The following is a 6,924-nucleotide window of genomic DNA, read 5'->3' as shown; positions in this document are numbered from 1 at the left end:
TGGGCTATCATTTGAGCTTGAAGATGATCAATATATGAAATACATGCTTTGTGGAGCGCATACACAAGGCATGAGGGGAGATTGCACCCAATTGGTCTCTTGTTCATGTCGTGCAAGCTTTCTACATTGATTTGTGTACAAAAAGTAGAGTTCTTTTGTTCTTGGGGACCTTTTGATGCACGCGTAGGTTCTTTTGTTCTTGGGGACCTTTTGACGCTCACTACGCGCACTTACGGCATCCGATCTGTGCACCACTTATCTTTTCATAAATGGCAATTTAAACAAATGACAGTGAAGAGCTCAAGGCTAGCCAGAAGAATTATGATTACTGATAGATTGATTGATTATAGCTTTAAAGAGGTTTTCTTTTTATAGGCCAAGAAGGTGGTTAGGTCGGCCTATTTGACCTACCGTATTATTAATCTTTCCTAATCGGCTAGGGGATATTCTCTTTACCATCAAGGTGGGGTAGTTGCCCTAGAATCCCCATTAGGGGGCCATTGCCAAGGGCAACTTCTATAGTCCCCGAATCCTAAATTAGGGATCCTTCATAACTTCCATACCTTGCAAATTGATGCAATGTTTCAAGTTGTTATTACCTTAATAACTCTATCTAATCCAAAGGCTAGACCCACAAAGGTCACCTTTTTACCACTCAGTCACATAGACCTCATCTCACACGTATAAGTAAGAACCCAACCAATATCTAGCATCACACTTAGCTTATGGGTGCCTTACAACTTTGAGTACCATGGATTATTGGTGACATCTAAGATAATCACTTGCATTTTAGGCTTGAATCCTCCATTCCTACCCCTTTTCATTCCTTAGGTTGTATAAGTATTTCCCAGAGATGGTGTGCCATTCTTGCATTGTTCCAAAGCTCCACAAGAACTCTTCACAATGTTTGTCCACTTGCTTCCATTTTGCTTTAGAAAATGAGAAATTTGTGGAAATAAAGAAGACCAAGGGCCCCAAGTTAAGTATTGAGAATGATAATATTTCCCAAGTGTACTGAAGGGTAGAGTCTTGTTCTCACCTTTTTTTTTTAAAAGTCTAACCATTAGCTATTTGAATGCATGTTGGCAGATGACCCCCACCCCCAAAGGACAACCTATATATATATGAAGAGAGATCTTGGAGAAAGGATTTTAAATCCATATAGGGAGAGGCAATCTTCAAGCTCATTATAGTAGAGGAAGATCCTCTCATCTCCATCTATGGCTTGCAAATGCTAAAGCTAGTGACCTTAACAAATTGCTTGTAAATTTGAAGTAGGCCATCTAGATTCTCTTTGCTAGATTTCATGATGCTTGTGTCATAATCAACAAAAAGCTAAGTGTAAGAATGAAGAGCCATTGGTGAGTTGTAAGCCATTTAAATTCTTTGTTTTGCAGTCTAAACTCAATCATCTCAAAAAAGGGTTAATATCAATAGTAAAGTAAAGTAGGGTTAAAGGACATCCATGTGTGACTGATCTAGCTAGTTGGAACTCATGTGATAAAAGCTAGGCCTATTAATGCTTACCACAACCATAACATTGGTGAAAAGTGCCATAACTAGATTGCAAAACTAGTTGCCAAATCCTAAAGCCTTCATGACCTCAAGAATAAACCTCCATCTTATCCAATTGTAAGCCTTTTCAAAATCCATTATACGAATTGATCATCCCTCTCCAAAGCCAAGTCCATAAAGAGCATCAAGTTCTAAATTACATCACGAATGCATTTTCCATGGATGAAGCCCTATTGGTGTGGGTGGAATACCTTTATAATTAGATGCTTGATTTGGAGAGGAAAAGCTTTTGCAATAATCTTGTAGATCACATTAAGTATCATAAGTGGCCTCCATTTGGCCAAGCTAGGTTAGCCTTACTAATTTGGGAACCGGTTTGATGAATCCTTAATTTTGTAAACCTGGGTATTCTCTTGGTAGTTCTGATTTCATTAGCAAAATCACATATATCCTAGCACCACGTATCCAATATGGACTCATAGAATTTTATAGGGAGATCATCTCTGCCTAGTGTCTTACACTTCTTCATCTTCTTTAAGAAGTATGCATGTTCATATGCAAAAAAAGGTTCAGACATAAGTATATTAGCCTCCTCATTAGGGATGGATGCTTGATACGAGACCAAAAGCTCTTGTAATCTCTACCTACATGCAAAGAGCAAGGTGCTTAACAAAGGTTCCCCCAATGGAGATGTCAAGTGTTTAGAGGATACCTTGTTCATCTTGCACAACTGTGATCATGATAATCTCTTTTCACTTTTTTGATTTTAGGGACTCGAAGAAGAAATTCAAGGGGACATCTTCATTTATGCTCCATCATCTATTGAACGTATGGGATGAGATAATAATTTTAATGGTCGAACATATTTATGTAATGTATACATACTCTAAAACCATACACAAATACACATACTATAAAAACACGTGAACAATATATACATATACACACATGTACGCTTGTACACACACATGTATGCACGTATATACACGTATCCATATTTACATACATGCTCATACAATCATAAACATATATGAGAGAGAGAGAGAGAGAGAGAGAGAGAGAGAGAGAGAGAGAGAGAGAGAGAGAGAGAGAGAGAGAGAGAGAGAGAGAGAGAGAGAGAGTGTGTGTGTGTGTGTGTGTGTTTTGAGAAATAGACAAATGATATATGCTCCAAGAGGAGCTGTCCTGAATCCCATATGCACAGTGAGGAGAGTGGAACAACTCAAAGCCTATAAAGCATTGTACTTGACTATGAAATGAACACAATATCATGATGCTTTGTACTTTCAGTTAAGTGTCTGTCAGTGTCAATTCTACACAAGATTGTGTTTATGAGTCCAAGCTAATCTATCTTGGAACCTAATTCACTTGTGTAATAGTTTATCTCTACTTGTCCATGTAATTATGAACTTGGTTTACATCTTTGATCCACCATAGCTTGTGTCATGTCCTAGATCCACATCGTTTAACATGGTATCAGAGCTGAGTTGGGCATGGCACAACTCATACTCTGAATCTCTAGTCTCCCTTCACCTCTGGTGATCTCTAACCAACCCACATTCAGCTCATATCTTCAGTTTCAACTTCAAATCTCAATTGGACCTTGTGGCAGCCATAGCCAGACTGCACCTACCCACCTTGGAGCTCTTAGATCTCTCTCTACGGGCCATATCTTCAGGTGATTCCTTCTGGAGGTATCTTCCCTTGCTCAAGACGCTTCATCCTAGCACTTCAATCGACGACATTACTACTTCCTAGCTCCAGCATTACACAAATCGAAACGTGCTGTCCTGTCTGCGCCTGTCCACGATCGTACTGCTGACGCCAATCGTACAGTTTGCAATAGACCCTGTGAGCATAGAGCTTTTGAAGCTCACTATGCAAGCCTACTCTCCATGCAATATCTTGGGCAATGGTCAACTCATTGAGCTGCACGAACTGAAAGAACAGTCGGCTGTTTGAAACCCTAGAGGAAGCCATATCCAGAAATTTGGAAAGCTTGGCAACCTTGTTCCTTTTCTCATTACCATCATCAACAGTGATTTTAATCACTGAGGAATACTCTCTGAAGATCATTACTAGTCTGGAAGTGTCCAAGGAAGCTCAGAAGCCATCCACGAAGTTCCTAAGAGAAAGCAAATCAAGTACCATCTAGTATCCATTAACACTCAACTAGTGTCAATTTGACACTGATTCTCTTGTGTCTCTTGACACATTAAAATACAATCTTTTGCTGGTTAACTGAAGTTTAGCAACATGGCAGAGATTGAGCAAATAGCTAAATTCAACGGTGAAGGATTTCATGCCTGGAAGGAAAATACCATGTATCACCTGATGCGAAAGGACTTATGGGACGTGTTTGAAGATGATGCATATAACAAGAAGGAAGATGATGAAGACGGGTTTGTTGAAGAAGACCAGTTCAAATCCAAAGAATGGAAGAAGATGAATAATAAGGCACTAGGCATCATTGCTTGGGGATTAAGTGATGATGTGTTACATCATATATCTGGCATTAGAAATGCTAGAACCGCCTGGGAGAAACTTGATAAAATGTTTGGTACTCAAGCAAAGAATTCAAAGGTAAAACTTCTCATGCAATTTTATAGACTGGATATCAAAGATAGTGCTTCTATGACCATACACATTAATAAGTTTAAGAGTTTAAAAACTCAGCTTGCATCTCTTAAAAAGAATATTGAGGAAGATGAAGCAATAGCCGTACTGCTTGCAAGTGTAAACAAGGATCCATATGAAAATCTTGTGTCCACTTTGAGTAATGTTCCAAGCCTCACACTTAAAGATATTGAGCACTCACTACTCGATGAAGAAGGCAAAGTAAAAAACAAGAATGCAAAAGACAATGTCTCATCATTTAGGGACAATCTTTTGTACACCAAAGGAGCTACTGGACCTAAAGGAAGAGGTCGAGGATTCATCAACAACAATAACAAGGATCGGATTACATGTCACTATTGTGGTAAGACTGGCCATGTAGCCAGTGAATGTTTCCACAAGAAAAGAGCCCAACAATTGCAAAGTGATCATCACCAGAACCAATTCATGGAAGAAGAAGAAGAAGAAGAATATGCTTCCGCTACCATCAACAACTCTGACAGATTGTTTTGAAGAACTTTCATTGTATCTTTCATATGTTTTTCCCATAGTGGATCTTTCTTTTCCTTAGTGGATTTGATTTGTAAAACCCTTGCCAAGATGTAAAGCCTCAAGCTTTAACTTGACTAGGCTGCCTATGAGCTAGTCTTCCGGGCCATGTTATCATGTAGGGGGGGGGGGGGGGGGCAAAAGCCAGCAAGTGTAGGGACTCATCATTTGAGGGGGGGTGTTGAGAAATAGACAAATGATGTATGCTCCAAGAGGAGCTGTCCTGAATCCCATATGCGCAATGAGGAGAGTGGAACAACTCAAAGCCCATAAAGCATTGTACTTGACTATGAAATGAACACAATATCATGATGCTTTGTACTTTTAGTTAAGTGTCTGTCAGTGTCAATTCTACACAAGATTGTGTTTATGAGTCTAAGCTAATCTATCTTGGAACCTAATTCACTTGTGTAATAGTTTATCTCTACTTGTCCATGTAATTATGAACTTGGTTTACATCTTTGATCCACCATAGCTTGTGTCATGTCCTAGATCCACATCGTTTAACACACAGAGAGAGAGAGAGAGAGAGAGAGAGAGAGTCTTATAATAACGCACTTACAAACACACACACACACACACACACACACACACACACACACACATGTGGACATATACATATACATATACATGCAATGCATACTCATACACATATGCGTATATAACATGCATATATGAAAATAAGAAATATGAGATACAAGAGGAAGAAAAGGAAAGGAGAGAAAATAAAAATAATAAGAGCAAGAGAGAGGATACACCTTTATAAGACCCTATAAATAGATGCACAAGTATTAAACACACACATCCATATGTACACACATATACATACATATCCACAAACATATGCACATGTGTACGTACACACACACATAAAGCATAGAAAGAACGAGAGAGAGAAAAAAATGTGTATGTGTGTGCACCATTCATTCATTTACACACATACACACAAACACATATAAATGTGTGCATTATTCATACATACATATGGAGACACACACACACACACACACACACACACACACACACACACACACACACAAAAAACTTATTATTAGAAGGTCTCGAGGATGTCACATGGCAACCTCTTATCTCCCCCCAATACCTTCTCTTTTTCTCTCCTTTTTTAAACATCTTTTTTCCCACTTTTCTACCCTCAATAAGTAAGGAGGCTCTCTCTCTCTCTCTCTCTCTCTCTCTCTCTCTCTCTCTCTCTCTCTCTCTCTACTATGTTGTTATGATAAATTATAATTGACATATAAATAATATATATATTTATAAGTAATATTTATATTTAATTATTATATATAATTATCACTAATTAATTATTCACATTTACTATAATTATTATAAAAATTAAAATAAAATACTTATTACATGTACTTAATATATTATAATAATAATTATAATAAATCTATTAACACACACACACAATATATATATATATATATATATATATATATATATATATATATATATATGAGTATATAATAATTACTATATACATGTAATTATGATTATATACTATTATATTTTATATATACAATAATAAATAGTTATAATGGTACATATAATAAAATTATATATTAAATTAATAATATAAATATACATTATGGTTATTATACATTAACATGATTGAGTACATATTAATAATTAATTAGTAATATATAATTAATTATTAATAATATATATATAACATATATACACATTATACATTATGTACATATGTTAATATGTAGCTATAATCTATAATATTAATTGATGAATTTTAATTTGAACTAATTATTAATATGCATAATTATCTTTCATGTATTATTTATATTAATAATATACTTGATTACATGTGTGTGTGTGTAATGATACAATAATATAATTGACTATATATTAATAATTAGTTATTAATACATCAATTAATTAATAAAAATATAATTATATTTCAATTAATAAATTAGATATATAACTATGTATATATGTTATTAATTATTATTTGTGTGAGAGAGAGAGAGAGAGAGAGAGAGAGAGAGAGAGAGAGAGAGAGAGAAGAAGAAGAAGAAGAAGAAGAAGAAGAAGAAGAAGAAGAAGAAAATTTTTTAAATATAGTTTATAGGTTGCCAAATTTATATGTAATGTTGTATGCTCAATATGTGAGGATAATATATGCATGCCATGATAGACTCAATGTAAATAGAAATCACCATACTTCAACGAGTACTACATCTCTATATAGTTCGACATTTGTATTAGCTT

Source organism: Lygodium microphyllum, chromosome 1 (genome assembly GCF_053477565.2).
Source record: "Lygodium microphyllum isolate KBCC chromosome 1, Lygodium_microphyllum_v1.1.10, whole genome shotgun sequence".
In the NCBI taxonomy this organism is placed as follows: Eukaryota; Viridiplantae; Streptophyta; class Polypodiopsida; order Schizaeales; family Lygodiaceae; genus Lygodium; species Lygodium microphyllum.
The sequence above is the reverse complement of the archived record's forward strand: the minus strand, read 5'-3'. Positions refer to the sequence as shown.